The sequence below is a fragment of the Triticum aestivum genome, chromosome 7A (assembly GCF_018294505.1).
Source record: "Triticum aestivum cultivar Chinese Spring chromosome 7A, IWGSC CS RefSeq v2.1, whole genome shotgun sequence".
NCBI lineage: Eukaryota > Viridiplantae > Streptophyta > Magnoliopsida > Poales > Poaceae > Triticum > Triticum aestivum.
In genome coordinates this window covers 20,821,729-20,844,112 of record NC_057812.1, presented here as the reverse complement: position 1 = coordinate 20,844,112, position 22,384 = coordinate 20,821,729, and the positions used below count along the sequence as shown (strand labels likewise).

Genomic DNA, 22,384 nt, shown 5'->3' with positions numbered 1-22,384 from the left:
CATGCCTGAATATTATCTATCTCTTTATATTTTGAATTTATTAATTTTTTGAAAATGCATTTTTAATAGATTTGTAGGAAAAAGAATTACGAAAATCCAATTTAAATAATGTACAAAAGTCAGATCCATGTATTAATCAAATTCATGTTTGTTTAAGTTAATACATTTTAAAAACTGTTCATGCTGATAAATGTACATACATTTATAAAAGATACATGCAAGCTTTAAAAAAGTAAATCGATGAAAACATCATAGAAGGGGTAAAAGGGAAGTTAAAAAAAAGAGCAAAATGAGGGGGGAGGGGGTCATAAAGTCGTCCTCCACCCCCATTAGCTCTTCAAACCCTAGCCATCGTTGCTGGCTAAATTGACCTCCGAGCACTATGTTCACTCCTCAGATCGACTACCCGCCCGTCGCTTGCAGCGAAAGTGGAGCTTGTCGCTGTTGTCCTTGTCATCTATGAGGAGTAGGAGGAAGAGATGTAGCTCGATCGGTGGGAGCTAGTTGAGCATGAGCTTGAGGTGGGGGAGGAGCAGGAGCTCGGGGAGCACCATGTCGTGAAGGTCAACTCATGACATAGTGCACCAATGAGACCACGTTCACCGCCATCCATGTAACCTCCATCTCGTGGTCGAGGAGCACTTGACAATCAATGCATTTGTGGATGCCGCACACGAGGACACCATCGCCCTGCATTGTGCACACGAAAATGAAGAGGGCACAAACGGAATTGTTCCGCGGGCTCAACAAAGTCGGCTATGAGTCCACACTCATTGAGGTCGCACCATGGTAGAGGACAACAACGTAGCCTAGGCACCGGGTTCGGCACGGGCAAAGAGATGATCAAGATCTCCTTAGAGTGGTAGATATTTTTATCAAGTGTTAACTCAGGTTAGTTTGGGTATTTTTAAATTCAGTTCAACGGTGTTACACACTATTGCGCACTAAGTTTTTCTTCATCTTTTCTCAATAAGGAGGTTGAACATTTGGTGTATGCGTCATTGTGATGCACACATTCATCTTTATTAAGTTAATGCAAGGTGGACAAAAACATCAACAAGTGTATAAAACATGAACAACTATGGTAGAACAATTACAAAAATTGAACAGCTACGACAAAATAAACTTCTTCCGCAAAAACGCATTTAAGAAGGGATACAACGCCCTTATGACGCTGTCGTCATGTCCAGCCAAAGACGACAAGGACAAGGATTCTCATCCAACTCTTGAGACTAACCAATGAAGTTGTTTGAAAAGATTTTGTGCAAATTTGTGATTTGGGAGTTAAATTTGGGAGAAGGACCACGTGCTAATGTGTTTAACTCAAAATTCAAGGAGCAAACCTGAAGAGGTGGTTTGATGAGTTAAAAACATGAAATATGAGAAAAGAAGTAGAGATGCAAGAAGGAAAATGATTAAAAACAATCGGATGATTATTGGCTTTATCATCTGTGTCCAGCGCCATGCAATCGCGCACATCCTGTGGCGCAAAGCATCTCTCTGTTCCCCACTAGAAAGCAAACCTATCGTGACGCCTAAAACTGAGTGGGCTGTGACTGTTTGACAATTTCTTGTTTTTTACTTACACTTCATTCGTAGTACTTAACCATAAGGAGGATTCGAGAACACCACATTCTTGACGTTGAGTGTGGGTGTTTGTTGGATTTGATACTAGCATTCTAGCAAGTACATGGAGTCATGATTGTTTGGATATAGCAATGCTTACGGTAGCGTCCTTGACGCCTCCACCACTGTTGTGGTCATCGAAGCATATATACCATCACAGCAGCATCGGGGCAGCCCGTCTATCGCCACAGAATCGTTGAAACAGGCGTGCCACCGTCGCAGCACTGCCATGACCGGGAAGCATGTCGTCGCAGCATTGCCGAAGCAATTGTGCCTTCGTCAGAGCATCACCGCAGTCATCGAAGCACACCGTCGTAGCCTTGCCGCAACTGTTCCAAGCACGCCGCCATCACGGTTCATCACAACATCGGTGCGGTTGTCGAAGCATGCCATCGCAAACATCATTGAAGCAGTGGGATTGCTGTCGTAGCATCGTTTTGGCTGTCGAAGCACTTGCCATGACCGTCGAAGCATGCCGCGCAACATCATCGAAGCAACCGGGTTGCCATCGTAGCATGGCCGCGGTTATCGAAGAAGTCGTCGCGGCCGTTGAAGCATGCCATCGCAACATCATCGAAGTAGCCGAGTTGCAGTCGTAGCATCGTCGTGGTTGTCGAAGCACCCATCGTTGCCGCCGAAGCATGCCGCTAAACATCATCCAAGCAGCTGGGTTGCCATCATAGCATCACCACAGTCCGCAACTGTCAAAGAAGCCATCACGACCATCGAAGCATGCCATCACAACATCATCGAAGCAGCCGAGTTGTAGTCGTAGCATCGTCATGGCTGTCGAAGCACTCGCCGTGACCGTCGAAGCATGCCGCGCAACATCAACGAAGCAACCAGGTTGCCGTCGTAGCATGGCCGCCGAAGCATGCCATCGCAACATCATCGAAGCAGCTAGGTTGCCGTCGTAGCATCGCCGTGGCTGTCGAAGCACCCACCACGGGTCGTCGAAGCACGTCGTCGCAACATCTTTGAAGCGGCCGGGTTTTTGTCGCATCAGGCCGTAGCTTTGGAGCTGCCCTCAAACTACACCCGCAACAGTTGGACCATCCCTCACGACATCATCGTAATGTCTTTGCAACACGTCTACCACTCTACCCTCGTATGCAGCAGCCACTCCGCCGCCCGTGTCGATGAATTACTTTTTTCTTTTGAGGCAATGGATGACTTGCTGATACTTGAAGAGCATAGACCAGCTAGGGTCTGTGGAATTGTGAAGTCGCTGCACGTGATATTAACCCGTGCGTGGAGATGGACGTGTGCAAGCAACACGTGTGACCAGCAGCCGCGAACAAAATGAATTGAACAAGCTGACTTGGGTGCATCGAACGGCTTATAAGATGGGCTGCCTGGACGATCGAGTGGGCGGCGACCCGGCCGCGGGATCATCCGCATGACGCCTAGTGTCGGCCAATGCAAGAAGGGACATTGTGATTGATCAGCCAAAAGCGAACTCTTGTGCATGCGAAACGAGCCATGTGATCGATCAGCTAGCTTCTTTAACTTTAACCTTGGCGGAACTCCGGCGAGCCGTCAATTCATCCATCAGCCGGCCAACGGCGTCGTATGAAGACCCACCCGTCTCCACGGCGCTCTTTGCCTTCACAGCGAGGTCTTTGGCCTTCTTTTGTATGGCGCCGCTCTCCATCAACCCTCCGATGGATCCGGTGATCACCTCGGCGCCGATCGCCCACAGGAAATTCATGCCCGAGAGGTCAAGGCCGCGGGTGAGCTGGCGCAGCTCCGCCAGCAAGAAGTTGGTCAGCGTGCCGAAGGAGACGTATACCACCGAGCTGGCCGGCTTCACGTGCAGCCACTGGAGGCAGTTGTCCGCGTCCGGCGAGGGCTCCAACGCTATCACTATTTTTTAACAATGACGCCATATTGGTGGCGTCGGATGTTCACGCCAGCAAGACAATTTCTGCCACATACAGCTAGGCTTTTTTGCACCAGTGTATCTATCTCTATCACTTATGTTTTACATTGAGCAAGACAAGGGGCTTAACAACTCTCTTGCTATGTTGGCGTCAATTTTTTTTTATGTTTTGTGTGCAGGTGATGTTGACCTGTGTAGCTTAGAAGCTCCTACTGTTTTGATAAACCTTTATTCTTAACTGAGAGAAAACTTGCTACTTGCTGCTTCACCTTTCCTCTTGGGGGGGGATTCCAACGACTCTTGTGATAGTAGCAAGGTGTCGTGCTGTATTTGTAGCACGGTAGTATCTAAAGTAGTGGTAGCACTACAAACATATAATAACTAGAGTTCAGAACGGCTCTTTTATGATGGTTTAGTAGAAACATCTAGATATACCATGAGTGTTAAAAATGTCTTCAACTACACCACCCAAATTGGAATTAAACGACCGCAAAAGTTGGCATGTGACATTTGGTGAAGCAATGATTATATATGTACTGGCCACACACATCGTTTGTCATTTGCTTGCCTCCTACAAATAACTAGTGTATTCCCCATGTAGTGGGATAACATATGGTGGGTAGGAAAACCAGAGGAGAATGGAAAAGTGTGAGATAAGAGAAACAATGAGAAGAGGATTGAATGGCATGGGCGGTCACATAGCATGATACAATAGGGAATGGGATGTATCAGAAATTCAAGTTGGGGCCACGTAGAGTGACATATTCGGAACACAGGCAATGAATCTAGCAAGCACCAAATAAGATGTGACTCTCATGACTTTCCGGGCAGATTCATCGGGATTGCGTGTTGTCAAGCCATTGCGACTCAATCTTGGAAGCATTAATGCTCTAAATTTAATCAACCAAGAAGCACGAAAAAGGTCCCAAGCACATGTGAGTCTCCTATGCTATTATACCCGTGTAATCCTCAATTGTTTCCTACGATTCACACGAGGACAATATATCCCGGTGTGACATATTTGTAATTCAAGTATAAAAATCACTGAGAAGCACGTGGTGAAATGGAGTATGGCTGAATCAAACAAATAAATTACTAGCTTAACGTGAAAGCACCAATATTTTCTGAACATAACTATTGATCATCTCACCTCCCAATTCATAGGATGATGACATATTGTAATATATAACCTTTTTTGCAAGATATACTACTAGAGTTCCTCCATCGTTTGTTGTATTATTAGGTTGCAGCTCGTCGACAAGAGCTTTTATTTAATTTTAACTTCAAGAAAGAAAAAGTTCCTCACACCTAGGTGGTGTTGCGGAACGTAGTAATTTCAAAAAATTCTTCTACGCACACGCAAGATCATGGTGATGCGTAGCAACAAGAGGGGAGAGTGTGTCCACGTACCCTCGTAGACCGAAAGCGGAAGCGTTAGCACAACGCGGTTGATGTAGTCGTACGTCTTCATGATCCGACCGATCAAGTACCGAACGCACGGCACCTCCGAGTTCTGCACACGTTCAACTCGATGATGTCCCTCGAACTCCGATCCAGCCGAGTTTTGAGGGAGAGAGTCAGCACAACAGCGTGGTGACGATGTTGATGTTCTACCATTGCAGGGCTTCGCCTAAGCACCGCTACGACATTATCGAGGTGGACTATGGTGGAGAGGGGCACCGCACACGGCCAAAAGATCCAAGAGATCAATTGTTTTGTCTATGGGGTGCCCCTCTCCTTCGTATATAAAGGAGGGGAGGAGAGGGCCGGCCAAGGGGAGGAGGCGCGCCCAAGGGGGGAGTCCTACTCCCACCGGGAGTAGGACTCTTCCTTTTCCTATTTGGAGAGGGAGATGGTAGGAAGAGGAACGAGGGAGGAAGGAAAGGGGGGCCCGACCCCCCTCCCAATTCGGATTGGGCTTGGGGGGGGGGGCGCCCCCTCCCTTGCTCCTTTCCCCAGCTTTCCACTAAAGCCCATCAAGGCCCATATACCTCCCGGGGGTTCCGATAACCTCCCGGTGCTTCGGTATTATCCCGATCTCACCCGAAACCATTCCGGTATCCAAATATAGTCGTCCAATATATCGGTCTTTACGTCTCGAACATTTCGAGACTCCTCGTCATGTCCATGATCACATCCGGGACTCCGAACTACCCTCGGTACATCAAAAACCATAAACTCATAATATAACCGTCATCGAACTTTAAGCGTGCGGACCCTACGGGTTCGAGAACTATGTAGACATGACCGAGACACGTCTCCAGTCAATAACCAATAGCGGAACCTGGATGCTCATATTGGCTCCTACATATTCTATGAAGATCTTTATCAGTCAAACCGTATAACAACATATGTTGTTCCCTTTGTCATCGGTATGTTACTTGCCCGAGATTCGATCGTCGGTATCTCAATACCTAGTTCAATCTCGTTACTGGCAAGTCTCTTTACTCGTTACGTAACACACCATCCCACAACTAAATCATTAGTTGCAATGCTTGCAAGGATTAACTGATGTGTATTACCGAGACACGTCTCCAGTCAATAACCAATAGCGGAACCTGGATGCTCATATTGGCTCCTACATATTCTATGAAGATCTTTATCAGTCAAACCGTATAACAACATACGTTGTTCCCTTTGTCATCGGTATGTTACTTGCCCGAGATTCGATCGTCGGTATCTCAATACATAGTTCAATCTCGTTACTGGCAAGTCTCTTTACTTGTTGCGTAACACACCATCCCACAACTAACTCATTAGTTGCAATGCTTGCAAGGATTAACTGATGTGTATTACCGAGTGGGCCCAGAGATACCTCTCCGATAATCGGAGTGACAAATCCTAATCTCGAAATACGCCAACCCAACAAGTACCTTCGGAGACACCTGTAGAGCACCTTTATAATCACCCAGTTACATTGTGACGTTTGGTAGCACACAAAGTGTTCCTTTGGTAAACGGGAGTTGCATAATCTCATAGTCATAGGAACATGTATAAGTCATGAAGAAAGCAATAGCAACAAACTAAACAATCAAGTGCTAAGCTAACGGAATGGGTCAAGTCAATCACATCATTCTCCTAATGATGTGACCCCGTTAATCAAATGACAACTCTTTGTCTATGGCTAGGAAACATAACCATCTTTGAGCAACGAGCTAGTCAAGTAGAGGCATACTAGTGACACTCAGTTTGTCTATGTATCCACACATGTATCATGTTTCCGGTTAATACAATTCTAGCATGAATAATAAACATTTATCATGATATAAGGAAATAAATAATAACTTTATTATTGCCTCTAGGGCATATTTCCTTCAGTCTCCCACTTGCACTAGAGTCAATAATCTAGTTCACATCGTCATGTGATTTAACATCAATAGTTCACATCTTTATGTGATTAGTTCACATCTCCATGTGACTAACACCCAAAGGGTTTACTAGAGTCGATAATCTAGTTCACGTCGCTATGTGATTAACACCCAAAGAGTGATCATGTTTTGTTTGTGAGAGAAATTTAGTGAATGAGTCTGCCACATTCAGAGCCGTATGTATTTTGGAAATTTTCTATGTCTACAATGGTTTGCATGGAGCCACTCTAGCTAATTGCTCCCACTTTCAATATGTATCTAGATCGAGACTTAGAGTCATCCAGATCGGTGTCAAAGCTTGCATCGACGTAACTCTTCGTCACCTTCATAACCGAGAAACATTTCCTTATTCCACTAAGGATATTTTTGACCGCTGTCCAGTGATCTACTCCTGGATCACTATTGTACCCTCTTGCCAAACTTATGGTGAGGTACACAATAGGTCTAGTACACAGCATAGCATACTTTATAGAACCTATGACTGAGGCATAGGGAATGGCTTTTCATGCTCTTTCTATTTTCTGCAGTTGTCGGGTTTTGAGTCTTTACTCAAGTTCACACCTTGCAACACAGGCAAGAACTCCTTCTTTGACTGTTCTATTTTGAACTACTTCAAAATCTTGTCAAGGTATGTACTCAATGAAAATATATCAAGCGTCTTGATCTATCTCTATAGATCTTGATGCTCATTATGTAAGTAGCTACACCGAGGTCTTCCTTTGAAAAATTCCTTTCAAACACTCCTTTATGCTTTCCAGAAAATTCTACATTATTTCCAATCAACAATATGTCATTCACATATACTTATCAGAAATGCTGTTGTGCTCCCACTCACTTTCTTGTAAATACAGGCTTTACCGCAAGTCTGTATAACACCATATGTTTTGATCACTTTATCAAAGCATATATATTCCAACTCTGAGATGCTTGCACCAGTCCATAGATGGATCGTTGGAGCTTGCTCACTTTGTTAGCACCTTTAGGATCGACAAAACCTTCTGGTTGCATCATATACAACTCTTCTTTAAGAATTCCATTAAGGAATGTAGTTTTGACATCCATTTGCCAGATTTCATAAAATGCGGCAACTGCTAACATGATTCGGACAGACTTAAGCATCGCTACGGATGAGAAAGTCTCATCATAGTCAACCCCTTGAACTTGTCGAAAACCTTTTGCAACAAGTCGAGCTTTGTATACAGTAACACTACTATCAGTGTTCGTCTTCCTCTTGAAGACCCATTTATTCTTAATGACTCACTGATCATCAGGCAAGTCAATCAAAGTCCACACTTTGTTCTCATACATGGATCCCGTCTCAGATTTCATGGCCTCAAGCCATTTTGCGGAATCTGGGCTCATCATCGCTTCCTCATAGTTCATAGGTTCGTCGTGGTCAAGTAACATGACTTCCAGAAAGGATTACCGTACCACTCTGGTGCAGACCATACTCTGGTTGTCCTACGAGGTTCGGTAGTAACTTGATCTGAAGTTTCATGATCACCATCATTAGCTTCCTCACTAATTGGTGTAGAGATCACTAGAACTGATTTCTGTGATGAACTACTTTCCAATTCGGGAGAAGGTACAATTACCTTGTCAATTTCTACATTCCTCCCACCCACTTATTTCGAGAGAAACTTCTTCTCTAGAAACGATCCACTTTTAGCAACAAAATATCTTGCCTTCGGATCTGTGATAGAAGGTGTACCCAACAGGTTCTTTTGGGTATCCTATGAAGACGCACTACTCCGATTTGGGTTCGAGCTTATCAGTTTGAAACTTTTTCACATAAGCATCGTAACCCCAAACTTTAAGAAATGACAGTTTTGGTTTCTTGCCAAACCATAGTTCATACGGTGTCATCTCAACGGATTTAGATGGTGCCCTATTTAACGCGAACGCAACTGTCTCTAATGCATAACCCCAAAACGATAGCGGTAAATCAGTAAGAGACGTCATAGATCGCACCATATCTAGTAAAGTGCGATTACGATGTTCGGACACACCATTAAGCTGTGGTGTTCCAGGTGGCATGAGTTGCGAAACTATTCCACATTGTTTTAGTTGAAGACCAAACTCGTAACTCAAATATTCGCCTCTGCAATCAGATCGTAGAAACTTTATTTTCTTGTTATGATGATTTTCCACTTGACTCTTAAATTCTTTGAACTTTTCAAATGTTTCAGACTTATGTTTCTTCAAGTAGATATACCCATATCTGCTCAAATCATCTGTGAAGGTCAGAAAATAACGATACCCGCCGCGAGCCTCAACACTCATCGGACCTCATACATCAGTATGTATTATATACAATAAGTCAGTTGCTCGCTCCATTGTTATGGAGAATGGAGTCTTAGTCATGTTTTCCCATGAGACATGGTTCGCAAGCATCAACTGATTCATAATCAAGTGATTCCAAAAGCCCATCAACATGGATTTTCTTCATGCGCTTTACACCAATATGACCTAAACGGCAGTGCCACAAATAAGTTGCACTATCATTATTAACTTTGCATCTTTTGGCTTCAATATTATGAATATGTGTATCACTACGATCGAGATTCAAAAACCATTTTCATTGGGTGTATAACCATAGAAGGTTTTATTCATGTAAACAGAATAACAATTATTCTCTAACTTAAATGAATAACCGTATTGCAATAAACATAATCAAATCATATTCATGCTCAACGCAAACACCAAATAACACTTATTTAAGTTCAACACTAATCCCGAAAGTATAGGGAGTGTGCGATGATGATCATATCATTCTTGGAACTACTTCCAACACACATCGTTACTTCACCCTTAACTAGCCTCTGTTCATTCTGCAACTCCCGTTTCAAGTTACTACTCTTAGCAACTGAACTAGTATCAAATACTGAGGGGTTGCTATAAACACTAGTAAAGTACACATCAATAACATGTATATCCAATATACCTTTGTTCACTTTGCCATCCTTCTTATCCGCCAAATACTTGGGGAAGTTCCGCTTCTAGTGACTAGTCCCTTTGCAGTAAAAGCACTTAGTCTCAGGTTTAGGTCCAGACTTGGGCTTCTTCACTTGAGCAGCAACTCGCTTGCCGTTCTTCTTGAAGTTCCCCTTCTTCCCTTTGCCCTTTTCTTGAAACTAGTGGTCTTGTTAACCATCAACACTTGATGCTTTTCTTGATTTCTACCTTCGTCGATTTCAGTATCACGAAGAGCTTGGGAATCGCTTCCGTTATCCCTTGCATATTATAGTTCATCACGAAGTTCTAGCAACTTGGTGATAGTGACTAGATAACTCTGTCAATCACTATCTTATCTGGAAGATTAACTCCCACTTGATTCAAGTGATTGTAGTACTCAGACAATCTGAGCACATGCTTACTGGTTGAGCTATTCTCCTCCATCTTGTAGGCAAAGTAATGTCAGAGGTCTCATACCTCTCGACACGGGCATGAGTATGAAATACCAATTTCAACTCTTGGAACATCTTATATGCTCTATGGTGTTCAAAACATTTTTGAAGTCCCGGTTCTAAGCCGAAAAGCATGGTGCACTAAACTGTCAAGTAGTTATCATACCGAGCTTTTGTCAAAACGTTCAAAACGTCTGCATCTGCTCCTGCAATAGTTCTGTCACCTAGAGGTGCATCAAGGACATAATACTTCTGTGCAACAATGAGCATAATCCTCAGATCACGGAGCTAGTCCGCATCTTTGCTACTAACATCTTTCAACTTATTTTTCTCTAGGAACATATCAAAAATAAAACAGGGGAGCTAAACGCGAGCAATTGATCTACAACATAGATATGCTAATACTACGAGGACTAAGTTCATGATAAATTAAAGTTCAATTAATCATATTACTTAAGAACTCCCACTTAGATAGACATCCCTCTAGTCATCTAAATGATCACGTGATCCAAATCTACTAAACCACACTAGTAGAAAAAGGGTCAAATGTGAAGCACATTAGTGCCGGTTTGAATTTGAGTCGGCACTAATGTGACCATTAGTGTCGGTTCCAATGGCTAGGCTGCCATGAAACGGTACTAATGAGGCTGTGTCGGGCTGTGGTCAGGCCGGGGCCCCACGAAGACCTTTAGTACCGGTTCATGGCATGAACCGGTACTAGAGTTTCTTAGTAAGATGATTTTTAGTCCCACCTCGCCAAGAGAGGGGTAGTATGAGCGGTTTATAAGCCGTGAGTGCAAAGACAATGACGAAGAGGCGCAATGCTCACCTGCACGTTGCTTAGCTTCAAGCCTTTCGGAATAGCATAGATTGCATTGAGCTATGTGCAGTGCAGTCTACACTATTCCGAAAGGCTTGAAGCAAATTAACTAGCATTGCACCTCTTTTTTATTTTTAATAACTTATTTGAACTTCGGACTTCTTGTGTTTCAAAGCGGCGTCATCAATTTCCAACACTTTCTGACATCATTTGCTCTTTTCAGTCATTTACCGAATTGTTTAGAAAGCTAAATGACCGTGAAATTGAAAATCACTACAAAATGAACTGTGAAAATGTTAAGATTTGGCATGGTATCATCATTTCACCCGCATAGCATGTGCGAAAGAGTAGAGAGGGTCACGGCAAAAACTGGACGCACTTCGTGTACAATGTCTTTTGGAGTATCAGGGTTTCGAATGAGAACTCATCTGTTACACGGGCACTTCAATGTTTTTTATACTTATTTGAACTCCCGACTTCTTTTGCGTTCAGTATGCAGCATTCAAAGTGACGTCATGAATTTCCAACACGTTCTGACATCATTTGCTGTTTTTCAGTCATTTACCGAATTGTTTAAAGAGCTAAATGACCGTGAAATTGAAAATCACTACAAAATGAACTCTGAAAATGTTGAAATTTGGCATGGTATTATCATTTCACCCACATAGCATGTGCGAAAGAGTAGAGAGGGTCACGGCAAAAACTGGACGCACTTCGTGTACAAACTGTACAATGTCTTTCGAAGTATCAGGGTTTCGGACGAGAACTCATCCGTTACACGGGCACTTCAATATTTTTTATACTTATTTGAACTCTTGACTTCTTTTGCATTCAATATGCATCACTCAAAGCGGCGTAATCAATTTCCAACATGTTCTGACATTATTTGCTGTTTTTCAGTCATTTACCGAATTGTTTAGAGAGCTAAATGACCGTGAAATTGAAAATCACTACAAAATGAACTCTGAAAATGTTGAATTTTGGCATGGTTTCATCATTTCACCCGCATGGCATGTGCGTAAGAGTAGAGAGGGTCATGGAAAAAACTGGACGCACTTCGTGTACAAACTGGACAATGTCTGTCGGAGTATCAGGGTTTCGGACGAGAAAATAAATAGAAGAAAATAAATAATGCAGAAAAGAAAAAACTATATAAAAAATTACTCAAAAATAAATAAAAGAAAATAAATAATGCAGAAAAAAAACTATAAAAAATTGTTGAGGCGCTGCCCAGTGGGCCTGCCAGACCTAGGGCGTGCAAATTCAGGCCCAGAAGGTCCGGCAGGCTCACAGGGCAGCGCGCCATAGTTAGGCCCAAAAGCCTTCTATATAGAGGAGTTCGAAGGAGCAGCCGCGGTTGGGTTTATAAACCAGTGCGGCTGCCCTTCGCTCGGCGAGGTGGGACTAAACTTTGTGCACCGCGGGTGACAGCGCACCACCTTTGTGGCTCCAACCGGTACTAAAAGCCTCTCCTACATATACAACACTTACGAAAATTTTCAGTTAGATCCTGTTCGTCTTCGTCGCCGCCCCCGCCCCCGCCCCGTATCGCGCCCCATCCCCGTCGCCGTCATCGCGCCCCGGCCGTCCCCGGCGTCGCGCGCCCCGGCCGTTCCCGTCCACGTCGTCGCGCGCCCCGGCCGTCCCCGTCCCCGTCGTCGCGTGCGCCCCGGCCGTCCCCGCCCCCGTCGCGCCGTCCCCGTCGTTGCCGCCTCGCGCCGCCGCCAGTACGCCGCCGCCCCCGTCGCACCGTCCCCGTCGTCGCCGTCTGGCGCCGCCGCCCGTACGCCGCCGCCCCCGCTCGTACGTATACACACATACACACACACACACGCACACATACGCCACAATTTTTGTACTTATTTTCTGTTTTCTGTGTTTTAGATTAATGCATGTCAAATTGTTAATTAGATGAATTACCTAGATAAGAATGTTAGAATGTTAATGTTAGATGAATTAGATAGAGAAGTTAAATATTAATGTCAATTGTTAGATGAATTAGATAGAGAAGTTAAATATTAATGTCAATTGTTAGATAAATTAGCTAGATATTAATTAATTAGGTATATGAGATTATTTGAACTAGTTGAATTAATATAACTATTTTATTTTTAGTAAATGCTTAGTTGAACTAGCTAGTTGAATTAGTACAAGTTTATTTTTAGTAAAAAAAAATTAGGTATATGAGATTTGATGATCTAATTAAAATATTACTATATATAGCTACTTTATATATTTTAGTAAGAAAATTAATAGAACTAGTTTAATTTTAGTAAATTCTTAGTTGAATTAGTTGAATTAATAGAACTAGTTATTTTTAGTAAGAAAATTTAGGTATATGAGATTTGATGATCTAATCAAAATATTACTATATAGAACTACCTACTTTATTTTAGTAAGAAATTAATAGAACTAGTTTATTTTTAGTAAATGCTTAGTTGAATTAATAGAACTAGTAAGTGTTTAATGTTTCACCTATATATGAACATACGTTAGATATTAATGTCAAATGTTAGATGAATTAGATATAAATTATATGTTAGATATATATTTAATTTAGTTATATGAGATTTGGTTATCTAATTAACATTTTATTATATAGAACTAGCTACCTTATTTTTAGTAAAAAAATTAATAGAACTAGTTTAGTTGAATTAATTAGTTGAACTAGTTAGTTGAATTAGTTGAGCTACTTTATTTAGGTATATTTTTCATAAGTGCTTAGTTGAATTAATTATTTGAACTAGTTGAATTAACAGAATTAGTTGAATTAATAGAACTAATAATTGTTTAATATTTCACCTATGAACATAGGAATGTCGTCTGACGACGAACACGATTTCATTATGTGCGAATACTGCGAAGACCAGCGTGGCCTGTGCGGCATAAATTTTCTAGTTGATGATAGACGCTTTAGCATGAAGCTGGATGAGAACTTCGAAGTGGATACAGTAAGTCAAAACGACAAGTCTTTTTTCGTAATTAAGCATGACTTATGCTTCATTTGATTCAACTTTTAATTTTAATTTTTCACTATTCTACTAGCGTATCCCCCGCCATGCAAGAATTTTTGTCTTGGATAAGATAGGTTTCAGTCCTAACGAAACTATGGAGGTAAAAAGAGTTTACTTGAAGACCGAGCATGGTTATACCTTCAACGTCAAATTATACAATGCAGACACATACACCTATTTTGAATGCAAAACTTGGCAAGCACTATGCAAGGCTTATGCATTTGAGCCTGATATGGTTATCACCTTTGATATTCGTCCGGAAGATGATATTGAAGATAATAGAGACATCTGGATCGATGTGCAGACGCCTCCAGTTCTACCATTATGTGAGTTTCTCAACCATATTTATGTCTTCGATATGAGATTATTTGAACCAGTTGAATTAATAGATATCAATTTATATTGACAGCTTATTTCCAATCAAGCAAACATGTCCGGTGCTTGGTAGACAGGACCGTCCACTGTCCCGGGGCTGAACTAAACTGTGAGGAGACAAGTCATTATGTTTCATGGCTTGAGGATCTTGATGCTGTCAAGACAAATTTTTTTCCTGCACTTAGAAATGTTAGTACTCAAAACGTGGGACCAATAGTGTTCGTACTGAACTACGGTCACATATATTTAGGAAAGATGGTAAGATTTCTACTATTTCTCCTCAGTGCATCTTTTGCATACATTATTTTTTAAGCTAAACTTCATTGCTAAGTATGTTACTATACGATGTTCTTCAACAGGGAGTCCCAATGAATGTTGTGCCTGATTGGATCGAGACTAAAGGTACCATGAATATTGTTAGCTTACGGCCAAGATATCCTACAATGCACTTTAGTGCATTCAGGATTTCTAATAGCAAGGAATGCTTAATAGTAAAAGACTGGAGCAAAATTGTGAACGATCGCAGAGAAGTACTAGGGGGCAACAATCAGAAGCGCAACCCACAATTAGGAGACATGTTCATCTGCATGCTCCAATATGATGAATCAAGAAAGTTATACATGTTCTATGCTATTTTACCTGAGAGAGAGCAGCATGAGTGATTAATTAGCTAGTTCATGCTCTTAGTACTTGTCCTCTCATGTCCGTGTTCTTCGTCCTGAACTTAATCTCAAAGAGTGATTTGCTTTTGTGGTGTTATGGACGCTTATAATATCATTACCATGTTGAACTCGATGATATCTTTGCTTCTGGTACAAGTGAATGTTTCTTCTTTAAGCTAGTGTTGGTGGCGATTAGATAGCGGTAATGACTATATGATGATTAAGTAGTGGTAATGAGACGACTATTATATGATGATTTTTAGCTAGCTATGAAAACTGTTGTTGGTGATGATATATATGATGCAAGAGTTTTTATATTAATATGATGATGATGATGATGAGTTATTATATAATTTATGAAAGGAACCACAAATTAGTTTCAACTGGATGGATTCTAGCTAAGTGATCAAGTATATGCCATATCCATATTACCTCGATCACTTAATTAGGTGATCAAGTATATATAATATGGATATGACATATACTTGATGACTTAGCTAGGATCCACATGCATCCAGTCAAACTAATCTGCGGTACATTCACCTAATGATTTAACAACTCATTATAATGTAAAACAATCACTAAATTAAATTGAAAACACAAAATTAAAGTAAAATTAAAAAATAAAACCAAAACACACCCAAACATTTAGTACCGGTTGGTGTTACCAACCGGTACTAATGTCCCTACTCGCCCACGGAGCTGGCTCGTGCCACGTGGTTGCCCTTTAGCACCGGTTCATGCTGAACCGGTACTAAAGTGGGGGGCTTTAGTGCCCACATTTTAGTGCCGGTTACCGAACCGGCACTAAAGGGCCTTATGAACCGGTGCTATTGCCTGGTTCTGGACTAGTGCCATGTCCGATCATCATGTGAGATGGAGTAGTTTTCAATGGTGAACATCATTATGTTGATCATATCTACTATATGATTAATGCTCGACCTTTCGGTCTTCAGTGTTCCGAGGCCATATCTGCATATGGTAGGCTCGTCAAGTTTAACCTGAGTATTCTGCGTGTGCAAAACTGGCTTGCACTCATTGTAGATGGACATAGAGCTTATCACACCCGATCATCATGTGGTGTCTGGGCACGACGAACTTTGGCAACGGTGCATACTTAGGAGAACACTTTTATCTTGAAATTTAGTGAGAGATCATCTTATAATGCTACCATCAATCAAAGCAAGATAAGATGCATAAAAGATAAACATCACATTCAATCAATATAAGTGATATGATATGGCCATCATCATCTTGTGCTTGTGATCTCCATCTCGAAGCACCGTCATGATCACCATTGTCACCGGCGTGACACCTTGATCTCCATCGTAGCATCGTTGTAGTCTCGCCAACTATTGCTTCTACGACTATCGCCACTGCTTAGTGATAAAGTAAAGCAATTATAGGGCGATTGCATTGCATACAATAAAGCGACAACCATATGGCTCCTGCCAGTTCCGATAACTTCGTTACAATAAATATAGCATCATGTCTTGACCATATCACATCACAACATGTCCTGCAAAAATAAGTTAGACGTCCTCTACTTTGTTGTTGCAAGTTTTACGTGGCTGCTACGGGCTGAGCAAAAATCGTTCTTACCTACGCATCAAAACCACAACGATAGTTCGTCAAGTTAGTGCTGTTTTAACCTTCTCAAGGACCGAGCATAGCCACACTCGGTTCAACTAAAGTTGGAGAAACTGACACCCGTCAGCCACCTGTGTGCAAAGAACGTCGGTAGAACCAGTCTACCGTAATGTCGGTCCGGGCCGCTTCATCCAACAATACCGCCGAACTAAAGTATGACATGCTGGTAAGCAGTATGACTTGTATCGCCCACAACTCACTTGTGTTCTACTCGTACATATAACATCTACGCATAAAACCAGGCTCGGATGCCACTATTGGGGAACGTAGTATTCTCAAAAAAAAATTCCTACGCACACGCAAGATCATGGTGATGCATAGCAACGAGAGGGGAGAGTGTGTCCACGTACCCTCGTAGACCGAAAGCGGAAGCATTAGCACAACGCGGTTGATGTAGTCATACGTCTTCATGATCCGACCGATACTGTACCGAACGCACGGCACCTCCGAGTTCTGCACATGTTCAACTCGATGACGTCCCTCGAACTCCGATCTAGCCGAGCTTTGAGGGAGAGTTCCCTCAGCACAATGGCGTGGTGACGATGTTGATGTTCTACCGTTGCAGGGCTTCTCCTAAGCACCGCTATGACATTATCGAGGTGCACTATGGTGGAGAGGGGCACCGCACACGGCTAAAAGATCAAAGAGATCAATTATTGTGTCTATGGGGTGCCCCTCTCCTCCATATATAAAGGAGGGGAGGGGAGGGCCGGCCAAGGGGAGGAGGCGCGTGTTGGAAATATGCCCTAGAGGCAATAATAAATTAGTTATTATTATATTTCCTTGTTCATGATAATCGTTTATTATCCATGCTAGAATTGTATTGATAGGAAACTTAGATACATGTGTGGATACATAGACAACACCATGTCCCTAGTAAGCCTCTAGTTGACTAGCTCGTTGATCAATAGATGGTTATGGTTTCCTGACCATGGACATTGGATGTCGTTGATAACGGGATCACATCATTAGGAGAATGATGTGATGGACAAGACCCAATCCTAAGCCTAGCACAAGATCATGTAGTTCGTATGCTAAAGCTTTTCTAATGTCAAGTATCATTTTCTTAGACCATGAGATTGTGCAACTCTAGGATACCGTAGGAATGCTTTGGGTGTGCCAAACGTCACAACGTAACTGGGTGGCTATAAAGGTACACTACAGGTATCTCCGAAAGTGTCTGTTGGGTTGGCACGAATCGAGACTGGGATTTGTCACTCTGTGTAAACGGAGAGGTATCTCTGGGCCCACTCAGTAGGACATCATCATAATGTGCACAATGTGATCAAGGAGTTGATCACGGGATGATGTGTTACGAAACGAGTAAAAGAGACTTGCCGGTAACGAGATTGAACAAGGTATCGGGATACCGACGATCGAATCTCGGGCAAGTATCGTACCGATAGACAAAGGGAATTGTATACGGGATTGATTAAGTCCTTGACATCGTGGTTCATCCGATGAGATCATCGTGGAACATGTGGGAGCCAACATGGGTATCCAGATCCCGCTGTTGGTTATTGACCGGAGAGTCATCTCGGTCATGTCTGCATGTCTCCCGAACCCGTAGGGTCTACACACTTAAGGTTCGGTGACGCTAGGGCTATAGAGATATTAGTATGCGGTAACAGAAAGTTGTTCAGAGTCCCGGATGAGATCCCGGTCGTCACGAGGAGTTCCAGAATGGTCCGGAGGTAAAGAATTATATATAGGAAGTGCTATTTTGGCCGCCGGGACAAGTTTCGGGGTCACCGGTATTGTACCGGGACCACCGGAAGGGTCCCGGGGGTCCACCGGGTGGGGCCACCTGCCCCGGGGGGCCACATGGGCTGTAGGGGTGTGCGCCTTGGCCTATATGGGCCAAGGGCACCAGCCCCAAGAGGCCCATGCGCCAAGAGATAAAAAAGAGGAAGAGTCCTCAAAGGGGAAGGCACCCTCTAAGTGCCTTGGGGAGGATGGACTCCTCCCTGGCCGCACCCTTCCTTGGAGGAAGGGCCAAGGCTGCTCCCCCCCTCTCCCTTGGCCCTATATATAGTGGGGGGAAGGGAGGGCAACAATACCTAAGCCCTGGCGCCTCCCTCTCCCTCCCATGACACATCTCCCTCCTCCCGCAGCGCTTGGCGAAGCCCTATTGGAATCCCGCTACTTCCACCATCACGCCGTCGTGCTGCTGGATCTCCATCAACCTCTCCTCCCCCCTTGTTGGATCAAGAAGGAGGAGACGTTGCTGCTCTGTACGTGTGTTGAACACGGAGGTGCCGTCCATTCGGCGCTAGGATCATCGGTGATTTGGATCACGACGAGTACGACTCCATCAACCCGTTCTCTTGAACGCTTCCGCGCGCGATCTACAAGGGTATGTAGATCCACTCCTCCCTCGTTGCTAGATGACTCCATAGATAGATCTTGGTGACACGTAGGAAAATTTTGAATTTATGCTACGCTCCCCAACAGCGCGCCCAAGGGGGGAGTCCTACTCCTACCAGGAGTAGGACTCTTCCTTTTCCTATTTGGAGAGGGAGATGGAAGGAAGAGGAAGGAGGGAGGAAGGAAAGGGGGGCCGGCCCCTCACCAAATTCGGATTGGGCTTGGGGGGGGGCGCCCCTCCCTTGCTCCTTTCCCCTCCTTTCCACTAAAGCCCATTAAGGCCCATATACCTCCCGGGGGGTTCTGATAACCTCCCGGTGCTCCGGTATTATCCCGATCTCACCCGAAACCATTCCGGTATCTAAATATAGTCGTCCAATATATCGATCTTTACATCTCGAACATTTCGAGACTCCTCGTCATGTCCATGATCACATCCGGGACTCCGAACTACCCTCGGTACATCAAAAACCATAAACTCATAATATAACCGTCATCAAACTTTAAGCGTGCGGACCCTACGGGTTCGAGAACTATGTAGACATGACCGAGACACGTCTCCAGTCAATAACCAATAGCGGAACCTGGATGCTCATATTGGCTCCTACATATTCTATGAAGATCTTTATCAGTCAAACCGTATAACAACATACGTTGTTCCCTTTGTCATCGGTATGTTACTTGCCCGAGATTCGATCGTCGGTATCTCAATACCTAGTTCAATCTCGTTACTGACAAGTCTCTTTACTCGTTACGTAACACACCATCCCACAACTAACTCATTAGTTGCAATGCTTGCAAGGATTAACTGATGTGTATTACCGAGTGGGCCCAGAGATACCTCTCTGATAATCGGAGTGACAAATCCTAATCTCGAAATACGCCAACCCAACAAGTACCTTCGGAGACACCTGTAGAGCATCTTTATAATCACCCAGTTACGTTGTGACGTTTGGTAGGACACAAAGTGTTCCTCTGGTAAACGGGAGTTGCATAATCTCATAGTCATAGGAACATGTATAAGTCATGAAGAAAGCAATAGCAACAAACTAAACGATCAAGTGCTAAGCTCACGGAATGGGTCAAGTCAATCACATCATTCTCCTAATGATGTGATCCCGTTAATCAAATGACAACTCTTTGTCTATGGCTAGGAAACATAACCATCTTTGATCAACGAGCTAGTCAAGTAGAGTCATACTAGTGACACTCTGTTTGTCTACGTATTCACACATGTATCATGTTTCCGGTTAATACAATTCTAGCATGAATAATAAACATTTATCATGATATAAGGAAATAAATAATAACTTTATTATTGCCTCTAGGGCCCTATCCTTCAGGTGGCTAGGGCAAAGTTCTCCTCCTATCCAATCTCCACTAGCCACTCCATGAATTCAGCCCCTGCCGGCTGCTCTGGCTAGTGGTGGTAGGGAGGGGAATCCCGGTGCCCTGGTTCTGGTAATAGTTTAGGTTGGGGTTTTCTAGTCTTCGCGGGGGCGACACTTGGGTGGATGGCGACGTTCATCTTTGAGACATGCAAGTCCCTTGATCCCAGGTGCCCATCTCCTCTCTCTAGTTTTGATCTAGACAAGTTCTAGTTCTTTTTTTAATCCTCTTAATAGAGAAGCCCCTTGAGGTTCTCTTCCCCCTCTTCTAGTTCTCCTGCGATCCAAAGCTCTGGACGGTACCGTCGTCGGATCGTGAAGCCCGTACGCGTGCAATACGTAGAGAGGTGGTGCTTTCGGTCTTCTGTTTGAGGGATTGTTCGTGAAAAGTTTGAGAGACTTCATCAATGATCTACACCAACTCTTCTTCCGCTGCAACTCGAAGTTGGTAACGATCCGATCTAACCTTGTATAGATCTTCATAGTGATATGGGAATTCGATCCATAGGACAATTTTTTTGTTTTCTATTACGTTCCCAACAAAGTGTCCCTTATGGAGATTTTTAAGGGTGAAGAGCTCTTCTGGATTGCTGCCAAAGTTTCCGCCATTGGGATTGTGTGAAGGACCATGTGCTAAAATGTTTAACTGAAAATCCCATGTCTCCGAGGTCGCCTAGGGCCTTCCAAAATATAGGGCCGGCCCTGGGTCCAGCCCTGGTATTTGTTTTGTATGTCTTTCTATTGTACCCCTTAAACCAAACAATACTACTCATATTTTCCATTAATATTGATGGGTAGTCCATTGGGTGATCCGCAGTGGATGGCTCGCATTATTGAGATGTACAATCAAGGGTGTCCATCTCAACAATAGACTAGGTCAGTTTGTATCAGAATATCAAAGCAACTCATGTGTGAACTAAAAGCTAGGGTGCTCAATCAACCTTCAAAGGTCATCTCAAATCAAATTATGCAAGTTAGCATATACTCATGTGTGAACTAAAAGCTAAGGCGCTCAATCAACAGAGGAGGAGGCTTACAACGTTTTCGTGAGAGAGTAGTCTAGTTTTCTTCTACATTTTGGTGTGGAGTGGGTGCCTGTCTACGAGGTTGTTCGCAACTTGATGGACTTCTTGTAACTATTTGCTCTCTTCTTTGAAAATATGGTATGTTTTTTGTGTACTCTAGAAGAAAAATGCAATGGTTTGTTCAGAAAATTAATACCGTAAGAAATAGATGCCCCATTAAAATTGTGTTGTCGGGATCATATTATGACAAATCTCACAAGGATAAAATATGAATTATTTTCTTATTAGAGAAGTCAAATAATATCCTCCTCCATTTTTTCTTTTCTATATCAATAACCCATTATGCTTCTGGGAGTTTTCGTGCTAATTGCAACTACATGCTACAATATTTCGTTTGCACAATCCATCATGAGTAATCATAGACATGAGCCCCATGACGACACTAGTAGAAAAGAGGGCTTTGGTTCAGGCCGGGTCAGCCCATTAGTCCTGGTTCAGTCCAGAACCGGGACCCATGGGGGCATTGGTCCCAGTTCGTGAGGCCAGGGGCCTGCCGGGCCTTGTGGGGGCATTGGTCCCGATTCGTCTGGCCCCTTTGGTCCCGGTTGGTGGGATGAACCGGGACCAATGAGCCTCGCTCCTGGCCCACCACCATTGGTCCCTGTTGGTGGCTTGAACCGGGACCACAGGCTGCCCTTTAGTTCCGGTTCATGCCATGAACCGGGACCAATGAGGTGCCTATATATACCCCTCGCCCGCGAGCAGAGCACTCCAGTGCTCTGTTTTTCTCTGGCCGGCGA

General features: G+C 43.4%; 1 pseudogene; it reads right to left on the bottom strand.

Moving 5' to 3' along the window:
• Positions 1-3,118: 3,118 nt before the first annotated feature.
• The window catches only part of LOC123152853 (uncharacterized), a 44,845-nt pseudogene continuing 25,579 nt past the window's right edge, over positions 3,119-22,384 (bottom strand).